General features: G+C 32.2%; 1 protein-coding gene across 1 annotated transcript in view; it reads right to left on the reverse strand.

Annotated features, from left to right (window-relative positions):
- shop (sulfite oxidase) overlaps window positions 1–16,264 on the reverse strand; it is a 62,699-nt gene that overhangs the window by 37,142 nt on the left and 9,293 nt on the right. The window lies entirely within an intron of this gene.

Consider the following 16,264-nt stretch of genomic DNA (forward strand, 5'->3'; position numbering starts at 1 on the left):
TAAAAGTACAAAGCAAAAGTACAGTTAAAAAGTACAAAGCAAAAGAAATGTTAAACATATGAGAGGCAGGTTAAATGCATATTAACCTACTTAAAGTAGTACTGGAACAAAATCGTGATGATTTTAAATATTATTTGAAAATGAACAGTGCTATTTTTGACAATTCATTAAATTTAGTTGAACCAGGCTTTCTTTGCTCTACCTTCTTAGATTCTTTTCAAAAACTGTGGCGAATTACCTGAACTTTTTTCATAATACATTTTTTATCTGCTATCATATACTTTTTTTACAACTTCAATTCTTTGTATGTTGTCATTTTTAAAAAAACTTTTCTACCAGACAGACACTAGTGAAAGATGTTGCGGATCTTTAAGGCGACTTAGTCGACAATTTCTAATTAGAGATTCAATAGTGAATACACTTTGACAATGATTAATGGTGCTTCAAAGTACACATTTATAGAACCAGTGAAAGTAAGAGCATTAAGCATGTACACAATGGATTGGAAAACATTAAAAAAAAAACTTCAATCCCATAACAGAAAAGAATTTATAATCCCCAAAAGAAAGATGTTTATAAAAAATATTCATTATCAAATCACAATTCCATACATTTGGACAAAAAAGCAGATACCTTGGAATGCTTCGATAGAACGTTGAAAACTGAAATGTAGGTTAAATTTACGAAAAATACAGACTACAAGTGAACGGAAATACCGCTTAAACTTGTGAAGAAATAAAATATTACAATGTACAGCATGAGAAAGATGAAACTAACCAAACAAATAATTGAGAAATTTATCTTTAATTTATAACAAGCAATTGAATAAGCTAAAACAGCCAAAGAAAACACCCACCAAATTTCAAGTTGGCAATCACATGCATTCAGAAAAATTGGATTTTTAAAATACAACACACAGCTCACAAATAAACTATTTCTATCACTTACAAGCAATATGCAAGATGAGTTGTTAAATTTGAAGATCTTCCTACAGTAACTGTATTAACAAATTCATACCTGATTGAAAAGTGATCGAAAGGGTGACAAAGTAAAGTGATTAACCTTTCAACAAGTGGATAAATTTAAATAATATTATGTACTTTATTATTTTTTTTTTCCTAATGTGTATGCTGTAATCTGTTCAACTATGAAAGAAGTAATCTCCTCCAAGGACCATGAGATGAGGATGATATGTATGACATGTAAACGAGGTGTAGTTTTGTACAGATTATGGCTGACAATCCTAAGATGTGGTTAACTGAACCCCAACCATCAAAGTACACTGAGGGTGTCCAATATATAGTTTTCAAATATGAATAAAAGCAACTAACTTTTACCAGGATATGTACCTTGGATCCTTCAAGTTCGAAAGTCAGGTGTTAACAATTGATTTACGATTGAATTTTTTTTACAACAGATGATACAGTTTGTAAAATAAAAAGTTCTGTTTCAAATTACGATACAAGTGGTATTACCATATAGACAGTTCTTTTTTTGCCAGTCTATCAGATGGAATGAAAAGTCAGGGATCTAATACTGTGGTAAGGTATCTTTTCAGTTCAATGTTTGATTACAACTGTTTGCATTATAGAAATGCATACATATATTTCAAATTTTTGTATTAACAGAAGTATAAATTAAGAATTTATGTAGGAAATTGGGTATATTCAATATTCCTAAAAAAATATGTTTTCTTCGAAAGAAGCAAAACCATGTACCTTACTAGTTAATGATTTTTGATGATGTGATGGAAAAGCAATGAAACATTCATAAATATTTCATCAAAGGTCACCGCAATATGCAGATTGTTTTTATTAAGACCTATTTTATGCTCAAATTTCAAAACATTTGATTTGGCAAAATTAAACTTTTTAATAGTATTTAAACAAGATGAATTAAATTAACAACACATATCTATAAATAAAAAAATGTGTTGACAAAGTTTGAGGAGTTTAGATGTGATAAAACATGGTACAATAATGCTAGGTTTGCAGTTGTAAATAAAAAAATGATGTAAACAGGGAATGATACAGAATCTGCTTTGATACCTTGTCATAATGTAGCACTGTCATGTATTGTAATGTAGCACTTGTCATGTATTGTAAATCTATTTCTTTACTTCAATGTTCAGCCATAGCATTCAAGCATTCATTTAATTCTAGACCACTGAATAGCGGAGACATAATTTTTATTGTAAACACATGTAAATGAAGTTTTATTTTTTATTACTAAACAAGATGTTTAAACAAAACACTTTTATTAGAGAAGTATATACTACGATCGATTAAGATAAACATATGGTTGTAAATGGATTAGAAGAGGAAGATGAAACTTTGGAAAGGATGTTTGAATTGATGACCAAACTGCTATAAGAGTTTATAAAACAAACCATCACCATTGCTGTGAAAAGCGATTGCCACAGATTATATAAGAGAAACGGAACAAAACTTTATCAATAGATGTTAAAAACTAGACAAGATTAATCAGAGTACGTTAGAAAGCAATCTAAATGTATCTTCAGTAATTCTTGATTCGATAGATGATGAGGAATCATTTACACGACCCAGTGCATCACACTCCATAGTCAACAAAACCTCCTCTACATGGTACTGGTCACAGATATGTATTCTGAAAAGGGCAAATACATTCCCAAACCAGATATTTAATCACTCTACTACATGGTTCAGTTTTTAGATTATGCAGCCCCAGTTTGACAAAATCGTGACTTGATCATAAGAAAGCCAGCAAAGCGTTCCATAACAATACTGGCATCATCAACAGATTTTTATTTCAGATACACCAGAGGTTTTTTGTTTTAAAAATAATACTAATTATTATTATAATTACTTAACCCTCAAAAAGCACTATGGATATGGATGAATCAGTGCTGAGTGCCATTAAGTTATTTGTTGGCAACACTACAGCAACTACTCACTAAACCTACCAGCAGATGCTACTGCGGTTGACCTTGAAACTTTTATTCTTGTTTAGACTATAATTGAGTTATAAAGTGTTGATTTGTGCTCTGGTCAAGTGAACCCCCATGTGATTACTAAGTAAAAGCTTATGAGCGATACTCAATCTGACCCACTCGAAGTCCAAACAACAAGTTTTGATGAATGTTAAATGTAAGATTAGTTAGATAACAAGGAAGAAAGACTATTCATCAAGCCTGATCGCATTACAAAGAAAGTGCTGATAAAGAAGTTGAAGCTGAGGCAAACAAAACTTTAATCTTTAAAATTGAGAAAATAACCACAGATTTAATATAGGAAAAATGAAAGGTGCATGTAATCTCCTTAATCTTTCCCAGTACAACTACACCTTGGAAAAGACAGCAAAAAATCACCTTTAAAAAAAAGTTACAAGTTGTTTATGAATGACATTTTACTTGTTCGCCTGGAATAAAATATTTTAACAAACAAAAACTAAAACCTAAAAAATTAACCAAAACTTACAATTAATATCACAGCTAAAATATCATAAATACTTAAAACTAATACCATATAGTCTTAATAATAAGGCGAAAAAATAATAAAATTAACAAATAGAATTTAACAAAGACCAAGAGGGGTATTAAAGGACTCCCTTCTCAGATAACAGTAAGTTTAAAACACTAACATAGATACAAACCATAATTTTAAATTTTATGCAAAAATATCAACACCTGGTCTAAAACTTTCTGATCATTGCCCAGGATTCAGCAAATGTTTCTGCAACTTACACTTATAACATAAGGCCGCATAACATATTTTCACTGAATGGCTTTGAGAGCACGTGGCACTTTACCTTGTGGCAGCCCTAAAAAGGGCTGTTTGACATTTTTGGAGTAATTTATGTTTTGATTATTTGAGGATTATTTTTTATTTACATTTTCAATTTAAGATTATACCTTTATTTTTTCTGGTGTTTTATTTTTATATTTTTTTAAATATTTTCATTTTGTTTTATAGTGCTTGTATACTTTGGAATCTTCCAGACACTGAATGAACACAATCAGTGCATATTGACACAATTTTTCCACTCTATGTTTGCCTTGTTTATAAAATTATTTAAACATCAAATAATGTAAATGATGTCGCTTGAGTTCTATTGGTTTGCAGAAAATTAGTTCTACTGCTGACATTCCATCACATGGTATGCCTATCTTCATCGAACATAGGCAATGAAATGAGCATCTTAATTGCTATCGGTCGCCTCATCAAGCTGAATTTAAAACTATTTGTCACGCAAGCCATGAAAAGCTGATGCTATACATCTTCAATTATATCACCAAATTCAACAAAGTAATTCGACAGGCAACAGTATCATTTGATATGAGGTACAGAGTTTCTACAATCTGAATTGCAGCTGGCAAAATAAGCTCTTCAACAATGGTGTGAGACTATATAAATTTAGCTATTTTATATGAAACTTTGTAAGAAGCAAGTAAAGCTTTTTTATTCACAGTTTTTTTTTTTTAAATGATGTTTGCTTTTCATATGATTTTAATTTGAAAATTCTCAGGGTTAGTTAACATACTCATTATGAACCATTTTCAAATATCGTTTATTAGATTTCATGCTGTCAACTGCCAACATTTTTGAGCAAATGACACACAGGGGCCTTTCTTTTTCATTTACTTCAGTACTGGTAAACCCAAAATTTAAGTATTTTTGCGAATATTTTCCTGATTTTATTTTCAGAACCATGCTTGTCTGTACACTTGTTGATAATACTTCACTATCGTCTAATGCTCGCTTCCGCCCATTTAAAAATTTCTCAGTAATTCTGTATAAAACTACTGCCGTGAATATTTAATACTGTGAAATGCAATTAACATGCAAATTACAAAATACACATTCACGATAGATTCGATAGTGATACTAAGATCAACTTGACTGAGACTGGCTGGAATTGAACAAGGTGCAGCATTTGTACACATTTGTGCAGATGTTCCAGAATGTTCCAGACAAATCGGAACGAAGCCGCAAGAATGTCCAATATGATGGGAGGTAAAATGGAGATTAATAGGGTGGCATCGATCCTGGTTTTGTCAATGCAGCAGATCAGTGTTCCCAAATATCAATAAATTTACTTACTCTTGGTAATGAAAGGTTTGTAATTATGGTCGTACTGTAGAGCTTTAGTGTCAAAATACTCAAAAAAAATTATTATTGTATAAATTGTTATTGTATGAGAGGGGCATAATGAAAATTATGATTGAAAATTGGATTGCAAATACTGAAAGGTTGAGAAACTATGCATTATAGATTTCCATAACGATAAGATATCTAGAATACAAATATTCTAAACCTTGAAGTGCACTACAAGAGTTGCTACATATAAGGTTATGACGGCACTCTGGGTTAATGATATTCAAAGCCTTATTAATAGTATATAGTTTAGCAGTAAAGACACTTGTAATACTAGGTTGGTCAAATATAAAAGTTTGTCGTTAATAACAAATGCACATCCAGCAGAATCACCCTTCTTCGATCCATCTGTGTACACTACTGTTTCTGGGTTGGTGTTGGAGAGAAATTGGTAAAACATGCTGAAAAACAAAAAGGAGCTGTTGATTTTTTATAGCGTATGGTAAGGTTAAAATTAAAATTTATACAGTTGTTTTTCCATGGTGGACATGAACAGAGAAAAGTTGGAAAAATAGAAGATGTCAAAATTTAGAAGGTGCAGTAAACGTTGGGTATGAACACCTATAGATGCAGTATAACATGGATGGACTTTTTATCTTTGTAGATTATAATCTGCAAGGACTATGTTAAAAGCCAGGTGATTCAGTTGTCTAAAGTTAGATGGCTTTCTAGCATCTAACCAATGATGAGACCAATCTAGATGGGACCAATTTCTATTGGTCCCATCTATTTCAAAGTGATGGTTCACTGCACTGTCTAAGTATGCTAGTGACAGGGCTTGATCTAAAGGCACCTGTAGTAAGATGAAGAAAAGTATGATGTACAGCATCTAACATCTTGAAGAGTAGGCAACACAACCATAATCTAAATGGGAACAAACTAAGGAATAATAAAAACTCAACATACATGACCGATCGGCTCCCTAATTGGTTTTGCTGAGGATTTGCAGCATATCTAAAAGTTTGGAACATTTCGTTTTTAACTGTTTGATCCATGCTGGCTATAAAGCCTAAAAACTTAATGTCAAGAGAAATAGTAAATAGCAATTAGCTCTCTATTGAAAAAGACTTTTAGAATAAAAGGGTCCTGCAGGCGAAAAAATACTACAAATTTGGTTTTCTCAGGTGAAAAGTTGAAGCCAGTACCTTTGGACCAAGGTTTATGGTGAGATTAGAGTTCTGTAGTAGTCTCTATGCTGTAGCTGTTTAATGGGAATGTATACAACAAAATCATTAGCAAATAAAGAACATGAAACAGGTGGCTGCATACATTGATAATATTGTCAATGGCTATAGCAAACAAGGTGGTACTTAATACACTTCTTTAAGGCACTCCATTCTCCAAGGTAACAGATAAAGAATCTCAAACACGAACATGGAAAGTTCGTTAATTAATGGAACCCCTAATAAAAGCAAGCATATATTGGCCCTTGCAACCCCAAAGTGAGATTTTATAGAGTACAGCTGTAACACTTAATACAGGTTAAACTTAAGTAACAAACTTAAAATAACAATATTCAAAATATAAGCAATTGAAAATAAACAATAGAACATATATTATACATAAACTAGTCGTCAGACAATGGTAGCAAGCATAATTTACGTACAGGCCAATGAAATAAACCATTGGAAGTACCAGTGTCCACAACCCTAACCAAATCATCGGGACCTACATGTGTATGAATCACAATTTCATGTTTCCAAAGCAGAGGTGAAGTGTTTTCATTGCTGAATAAACTAGGTCACCTACAGAAAGATTTCGGGTGGGAAAATGTCATTAGTTGCATTGAGAAGATTAAAACTACTGAATATTTGACTTTTGAATATTCAACTCTTTTAGAGTTGAAGATTTCAATAACTCATGAAGAGTGTTTCTGGTACAATGAAAATTGGAGACATTATCAAGAATATTTGAGAAGGAAGGCCCCTCTATGAGAAATAAACAGTGTGAAGGCAGCAATAAATAATTCTGATGTCATGTCAGAGGCTAAATGAATATCTCTGGTAGCTGAGCAAATACAAAATGTGATGTAGGATTTAGTTAGTTTTAGATTTCTGCCTGCCAGGACGAATCATAATTGGACAACTATAATCCACGGCGCAACAAGAAAATGGTTTAGATGGAGTGACTCAAGAAGGAAGTAACTGACCAAGCTGTTGAACCTGGTTCTTAGCATTAAACCGAAAGCACCTTAAACATCTAAGAATACTGGAATGAATAACTGCCTTGCCATTGACAATCCAATGTTTTTGATGAAGAGAATGATGTGTTAACTGGACGCCAGAATGCAAAAGATGTAGGTGTTCACTAGCAACGATTAATCTTGTAATGTTTGCATCACGTTAGGGTATGTTTGTTATCAGTAGATATAGTGGGATGGTTGATGCACAACAGCCAATCAGGGAGCAGCTTGTAACTTGGGCAAACTGTAGAGAAAAGTTACATATTATGCAGCCTTCTACAGGCAAACTTCACATATTTCGTGAGCATCATTTTTCAAGTTAATGATTCTTTAGTGTATTGTTTCGTGCAAATTTGCGGGACTAAAAATAATTTCATATAAAGCTGCAAAATACAAATTTATCAATCAACAGCTTCTATACATCATAAATCATAGTTTGTTAAATTATAACATACTATAGACTGTCTATGATGTCAGCGGATTCTCCGCGTTTTATACAACAAAAAAGATAAAATATCTTCAATGTCAATATAATCGGTATAAAAATTATCATCATCACGGGTATCTGTATATAGGTCATTTGTACGAATAAAAACAAGATTTGGCCTATGATTTTATCAGATTACCAGTTAATGGAGAGTACGCAAATATATTTTCATATATTAATAAAGAAAGCTTAAAAATTGTATTAGGCTTGAAATTCTCTTCGGTTTCAAGTTTAATTTTCAAAACGATAACACCTATTTCTTCAGATTCATTTTATCACATATAAAGGATATTTATTTTTATAATCTGAAAACGTGTACGGCGAGTCAATATTTTTATAATATGATTTTTGAAACTCTATAAATACATTATACATCATCATACGATTCCCTGTAAATCTTCATACGGATATTGATCTGAATTTATCATTACTTTCTTTCGTAGCGTTATCTTACCTATCGGTTTGAAAACGTACAATAATAACGTATCGCGGTTTATCTAATTGTGACGAAGTTGTCTCGTTCCATATGAAAGAATTTTCATAGTTACCAATTTTTAAACGTCATACGCATCTCTATTTTTGTCTCTCAATTTAACAAATTTCATTTGATATTCAGGCGCTGTTTTTAAATACGGTACAACCCAAACGATGTCTATTAATTCTAGTTTAGATTTATGATCTGAAACTGTAGCAAGTATCGCGTACAAATTGTTACTATGACGTCTGAACACTAATTCTTGTCTAGCGTTTATGAATAATTTTTTTAATTTTCAACGAAACCCACCAACATTGATAATGGTATACATAATATAAAATTACCATCATCATCCATATCTATTTTATTGTTACCTTTAACCAATCCAGCTCTTGCAGATGTTGAAATTAATGAATTTGTAATATGAAAGAGCATTTTTCATGTTACACCTACGCTTCTTGTCCTGGCTACTTCTTGCGCATTAATATTATACTGCACCTCATCGAATAAAAATGCATTCGCAAAATTAATTCTGAAATTGTTGATTTTTTCCCGTTTTCACTTACAAGGTTTCCAGAAACAAGCAAAAAAACTATCGCCTGGAACAGTATATACATCCGATTGATTTATTGGTATTCTAATGTCTATCAAGTGGCTAATCCTTGTGGTATTGTTTATATGTTAATGTCTCATCCAAACGCGCGACCTTTTGAACGTTTAAATAATTAATTATGGAATCTATATAAAAGCAAATTTTTCATTTCAATAAATGTATTGGTTTTTATTTCCCTCCACCATCAATTTCAAATCCTAGAGATTTTAACTTTTTAATAATGCTTTCTTCAGTTAATTTGTAACGTTTTAAAAAAAAAATCCATCACTCTCAGATATAAAAACAATTATCTATTTACAGCAAAATAAAAATTCAATTACAATAGTTTATTTACACTGTGTTAATATTAACGACATTCTCACTAAATCATTTTCGTTAGTCAACTCAATCACTAAATCATAAATTTCTCTCACATCTACAATATTATTTAAAATTGAGTATTTATTTTATTGAGTCTGTTTATTAATTTTAAGAAATGGTTATTTATATTTATTTATTTTATAAATATAATTTAACCAAAGTTAACCTACGCTCGCTAACCTTGACTAATTAACACTGTAATTTTTTGAGTATTTATTTAATAAATTCAATAATTATTGTTATTTAAATAATAAATAATAGCAATAATTACTGAATTCAGTAATTATTATTTAAATAACAATAATTACTGAATTTATTAAATAAATACTAGATAAAAACCAGATCGGCAGCTGAAAAAGCACTAACCGAAATAACTTGGAACGCATGATCGCACCCGACAGCAGTTCGACTGAAACAGCGGGGGCTTACGTAGTAACTAACGCGATGAAACTTAAATTTGGCAGTAGATTGAAACCGAAAAAAAGGGCAGTAGATTAAAATTAAAGAAAAGCAGCAGTACTGCTAAGAAAACTAGTTTAAAAAAAATTTATCCGATAACGAAACGCGCTTTATACGATCATGAGCTGATTGAGTAAACAGTTGAAAATTCCACATTTTAGAGGTGTTTTTATAATGGACGCTTTACCGAAAAAGATTAGAAAAAATGAACGTGCTAGTAGTTAATTTAGACTCTTCAAAAGGCCGGTACGCATTGGTTTTGTTTAAAAAAAATCAATAAAAATGTACGAGGTGCGACAATAAAGTAATGAGACTGATGTGAAAAAAAACGTTTCTTACCGTTTTAGTCATGTTAGTGTTGTCTCCTTCAAAGTAGTTCCCCTCTGATTGCACACACTTATTCCAGCGCTTCTGCCATTGATGGTAACATTTCTGGAACTCATCTTCTGTAATATCCTCCAACACCCTCGTCACAGCTTTTTGGACATCTTGTGTTGTTTGAAAATGGTGTCCCTTGACCGCCATTTTGACTCTTGGAAATAAGTCGCACGGAGCGATATCTGGTGAATAAGGTAGCTGTGGTAGTACTGAAATTTGTTTTGAGGTTAAAAATTGCTGTACTGACAGAGCAGTATGGGGTGACGCATTATCGGATGCAGAATCCAATTATCAGCAATGTTGGCACGACACGAAGAACTCGTTTACGAAGTCTTTCTAAAATTTCTTTGTAGAAATATTGGTTAACTGTTTGTCCAGGAGGCACCCACTCTTTATGAACAATTCCCTTGGAATCGAAGAAGCACACAAGCATACATTTCACCTTTGACTTTGACATGCGAGCTTTTTTTGGTCTGGGTGATCCCTTTGAGCACCATTGCGAACTTTGGCGTTTTGTCTCTGGATCGTATTGAAAAAACAACCTTCATCACCAGTGATAACACGGCTCAACAAATCTGGATTGATTTCCGTTTGCTCTAACAGATCGGCTGCCACATTTTTCAGTGTTTCTAGCTGTTGTGTGAGATTTTTGGTGACCATTTTTGCACAAATCTTTCTCATACCGAGATCTTCAGTTAATATTAGACGAACCGTTTCTCGATTGATGTTGAGTTCTTCTGGAACCATTTTCACGGATAATCTTCGATCAGATCGTACGATTTCACGCACCGTGGTCAAGTTGACATCTCTCCGTGAGGTTGATGGTCGTCCACTACGGTCTTCATCTTCAACATTCGTTCTATCTTCACTAAAAATTTTATGCCCCGAAAAACTTGAGCTCTTGACATAACCTCCTCTCCAAAAGCCTTCTGAAGCTTACCATAAGTTGTCGTCGCGTTTTCACCCGATTTAACGCAAAATGAAATGGCATACCGTTGCGCAATATTTTGCGGTTTCATTTCTGTGACGAGAGACATAAACACGTGTTCACTTATTACAGCACAACTCACGACTGAGCAGTTGCATCAATGTGCCGCTTGGACTAGAAGTAGCTTATAGACCAAGGTCAAAGATGGTGTGCCTACGCAAGCTGCAGGGTTGCCACATCTTGCAAAGAAAAATCAGTCTCATTACTTTATTGTCGCACCTCGTATACTAATTTAATAGTATATAAATTAGTAACGTTCAATTGTAATAGACATCAAGCCGATGACTGTGTAATTTGCAGACGATTATGTTTGTATAGTTTTTATGCGAATAAATTATACGTTTGTTTTTATTTTTTCGCAAAAAATAGATATATACGAGGTTAGCGTAGGTTAAGCTTGGTTAAATTATATTAAAAATTAATAAAGAGACTGTTTTGAATCTATGTTAAACTCTATATCGGCCCATTTTCCACCGAAATCCGATTGACTACTTCGTTTTTAAATAAAGCTGTAGCTGCGGTGGCGTTAATACGTAAGTACCAAAAATTATTTTCATTCAAATATATATATTTTTTTTATCTTCAGTCATTTGACTACTTTGATGAAGCTCTCCAAGATCTAGTGCTAGTGCTAGTCGTTTGATTTCGGTATACCCCTATATCCTAACAATTTGTTTTACATATTCCAAACGTGGCCTGCCTAAACAATGTTTTCCTTGTACCTGTCCTTCCAATATTAAAGCGACTATTCCAGGATACCTTAATATGTAGCCTATAAGTCTGTCTCTTCGTTTAGCTATACTTTTCCAAATGCTTCTTTCTTCTATTTGCCGCAACACCTCTTGATTTGTCACTTTATCCACCCATCTGATTTTTAATAACATCCTCCCACAGCACCACATTTCAAAAGCTTCTAATCTTTTCTTCTCAGGCACTCCGATCGTTAGACCAATCTTTATATGTAACAAATCAAAATGGTTTGGTTTTTCAATTTCGCAAACTTTTAAAGGTCTAACTTCTTCCTCATCAACATCATCCGTCAGCATATATACATTTATAGAAACATTGTTGGCGGATTAAACTTTTTTATCTCGACTGGAAAAGTTAACATGCTAGTCATATCTATCTTTTAAATCAAGAGTATAACGTTTATCTAAGCGCTGTGGATTGTTACTGGTTACATGTTTCGATAAAATGGCCCATTTAAAGCAGAAAGCATCATTTTTAACATTAATCACAGCCTTTTTTTTTTATTTTGTAGGGTAAATCTATATATGATGAACCACGTAGCGGGTTAAATTTATTTATACGCTACAATAAATCGTCGATACTGATTAAAAACCAACCGCTGCCTTTACCTTGAAATTCCAATTCTTCAGCTAATAGCTTTTCATACGCTTCGTCTATAACTTTATCTAAATCATTACAATTATATATGGGAGTATTTTTAATTTTAAAAGCATGTCTTAACTTATGTACATTCCAATAATAGATGAAATTTTATGACATCTGTTGTTACATGTGATTTTAAAATGTTAAAAATGTTATTTCTTATACTGTTTAAAAATTAATTAATATATTTGTACCGTCTATATTTTTATAATATGTTATGCATTTTTTTTTAAATGCCTTTTATAAAATTATGAAAGAATTCGCGTCACAGATAACTAATCTGGTTCGTTTTTTAGCGGTTATGCAATCATTGTCTAAACATACAAGTTTACAATCCATGGCGTCTTTGTAGTAAATGAGGAAAGTTGTAAAATATTATATTCAATAGAAATGAAAGGTTAATGCTATATCTTCTATTGTAAATTGTTAATGCTATATCACATAAGTAAACTTATAGATATAAAAACAATTAATTATTTCATATAATGTTACATCAACGAGATATTGTTTATTTAGAATGAATGATTGCCAGCTGCTGATACAGGCAATTCCCTGACGTCATAGACAGTCTATAGAGTATGTTATAATAAAATACATTAAAATTAACAAACTACGATTTGTGATGTAGAATTTTCAAAATAAACGGTTTGATCGTTAAATTTATTGTAATTTGTTGCATAATATAAAAATGATTTGGTCACTCGAATCTGAGGGATTAAAAATTGATACATTAACGGCTGACGTGATCGACAGCTGCACTGGATACCGAACATGAAAATGTTGCTTGCGAAAGAGTGCGAGGAATTCCAAGAATCGGACCATTGTTAAAGATCGGGGAATCCCCATCATATTTAGTTATATTAAAGAATCATTAATTTGAAAAATGATGCTCGCGAAAGTGTGCGAAGTTGCCTGTAAAAGGCTCTATAATATGTAACTTTTCTCTAGAATTGGCCTAAATCACGTACTGCTCTCTGATTGGTCCTTTTTTAATGTATAGTAAAAATGCTGCTCTTTGATTGGCTGTTGTGCGTCAACCGTTCCTTTATATCTACTGTTATCGTAGGATAAAGCGGAATGTTGTAATCTACCTCCAACCCTAAGTAAACTTGCATCATCCACGAAAGAATCAAACAAGCTTACTTTGTTTAAAAATAGGTAGTTAGTTTTTAAGATCGTTTTCTGTACCGAATGTGCGTATTGAAAATTATGAATACAGAGATTACGAGTATGATTTAATTCCTCCGTAGACAAGAGACCGGTAATTCGGTCAGAATATTTTACTTTAACATTGTAAATAAATCCAAAAAACTAAATATATACGAACTGACTTGAATAACGATGAATATTTTTCAGAATAATCAATCACGACAGTAAATGAAAATACTTCAATGGTATACTTCAACGGTTTGGCGTTTTTCTATTAAACATTCAGGATCAATTTCTCGCTCACAATAAGAAAAGTTGTGATCATCTGCCCAATAGGACAAATCTTGTGAGAGTCAATCTGGCCCATGCTACCAATGTGATAATCCACAGTTTATTAGGAAGACATATAGAGAGTAAATCAGCTGGATTATCATGCGAATTAACATACTGACAGTTAGCCGTTGAAGCATTCTGCTGTATTTCAGAAACCTTATTGTCAACGAAGATTTTCCACTTACAAGACTGCTCATGGAATCCAATGTAAGGCTGTAGTGGAATCTGAATATAAATGAATTTTATCGATATTTATATTTAATGAAGAAATTACATTTTTTAGTAAACGGGTAAGAAGTAAGCAACCACAAAAGTCAAGCCTAGGCAAAGAAATTTGTTTCCAAGGAAAGACTTCTGATTTAGAACAAAGTAGATTGATGAAATTTCAGGATTTGCAAATAAATTTCGTAAAGTACGTCCGTTATGACCTTTATTTAAAGAAGTACAAGAATCGGCATTGAACGATGAAGCAATTTCCTTGTTGTTTGAAAACCGTTTGTAAAGGGAAGAGCCATATTGTTCTAACAGTTGACAAATGTTTAATTTTAATTGAATAATTTCATTCAGATCATCTATCTTGAAATAAAATCAACATAAAAGTCATTTCTTATTGCCATGAATGCAAGTGAAAAATTGTCTTCAATTTCGTTTGCAATTTGGATAAGACATCTAACAGTCTTAACAGTCAGTCGGGTTTATAACAGGAAGCACTAGCTGTACCATACGTAACAGTTCTTAATGCAAAATATTTTAGCTATTGTTCTGGCGAATTACGCCATAGAATTCGTTAAGTTAGAATCAGCAATTTGAGTAACACTTGTCTGTACATTTAGGTTACGTCTGAAGTGATGACCTAATTATTAATTGTAAATCTGAGAATAATAGTAAACAGATTTTGTTGAACAATAGGTCCAACTAATAATTTATCAATAAGATATAGACCATTTGTAGTTTTGACTGAACCATCAAAAACCCGAATTTTAGTCGTCCAACTGGACGGTTTAAATACTGCATGATGAAGTAAATAAAATATATTTCGCTTGCCGACTAACAAACCGTCTGAATTAAATGCAGACGTACGACCTAAATCTACGTACTCCTTGATAAAGGTGGAATAATTATCCTTAAGACAAGAGTTATTTTTTAACTTACGTTCTAAAGATAGAAATCTATGTTTGGCAATGGCCAAAGAATCACAAAGTTCAGTGTCAGATTTGCGAGGTAATGAAACAACGAACCTGCCATCTTTATTGCGGAAAGTGTTATCAAAAAAATATTTTTCGCATGCCGTGTTTAGGATTGAAACATCAGTAGTGTTTTCCTGTACTTCCCAAAAATTTTTCAATTATGGATGAAAGGATTTTTATTATCAATACGAATATAAAAATGATGAACAGTATTAGTGCTCTTAACATCTAAAGAGAGATCCAGCAAGTATGTAACCTAATCTGGTTTCTTGGATAGTACGATACTGATTATTTCGCACGAATTTATTAGGTAAGATGAGACTCAAATAGAATTGAGACCCTAACCAAAATTCCAATCTGACACGGGATATTGAAATTTGGATCGGAAAATAAAATAAATTATCAGGTAGATTGAGGCGAGAGGCATCAAATGAATTAAATTTGGTTACACAAGGCATTGTATTTCAAACGCAAAATTTTTGTAACGAGGATTAATTTGATCGTGACGCTATAATCAGATTGACGTGATGCATTTTTTATACTCGATATAGGAAGGTTATTTTTAGTAGGATTAGACTTATCGCAAATTCATCTGCCAGAATCCAGCAAGATTCTGCATGAATGGACATTTCCAAATTTATCACAAGTATTACAATTTGCAGTAGAGAAAATGTTTTTATTTGTTTGACTTTTGAGAGGACAATAAGTATTGTCTTCCGATTTATTGCTTTCTACCTTAGTATTTTTAACTTCACCTATATGAATTTGAGAATGATGTTTTTTAGAACATATTTTACACACATGCTTATAAAAGCAATAATTAACAGAATGACTTGTACGCAAACTTTTAGAACATTTGTTTTGAGTCAAAAAACCTTTCTCTTTTCAATAAATAGATCAAGAAATTTTTTACAATAACGTAGATAATGATCTGACTTACACAATAAACATTGAATAGTTTTATGTCTTGAACTTTTGTTTGCATTATAAACACAGTTTTATTTTGTTCTTTACTTGATTATATTGTAATGATGCTTATTGAAGAATTGTTAATACTTGCTTGTAAGTTTGAGTCTGTGTTCATGTTAATATTTTCAAGTCTTCTTGAATTAAGAAATTCTTCGAA

The sequence above is a fragment of the Lycorma delicatula genome, chromosome 5 (assembly GCF_047948215.1).
Source record: "Lycorma delicatula isolate Av1 chromosome 5, ASM4794821v1, whole genome shotgun sequence".
Lineage (NCBI taxonomy): Eukaryota > Metazoa > Arthropoda > Insecta > Hemiptera > Fulgoridae > Lycorma > Lycorma delicatula.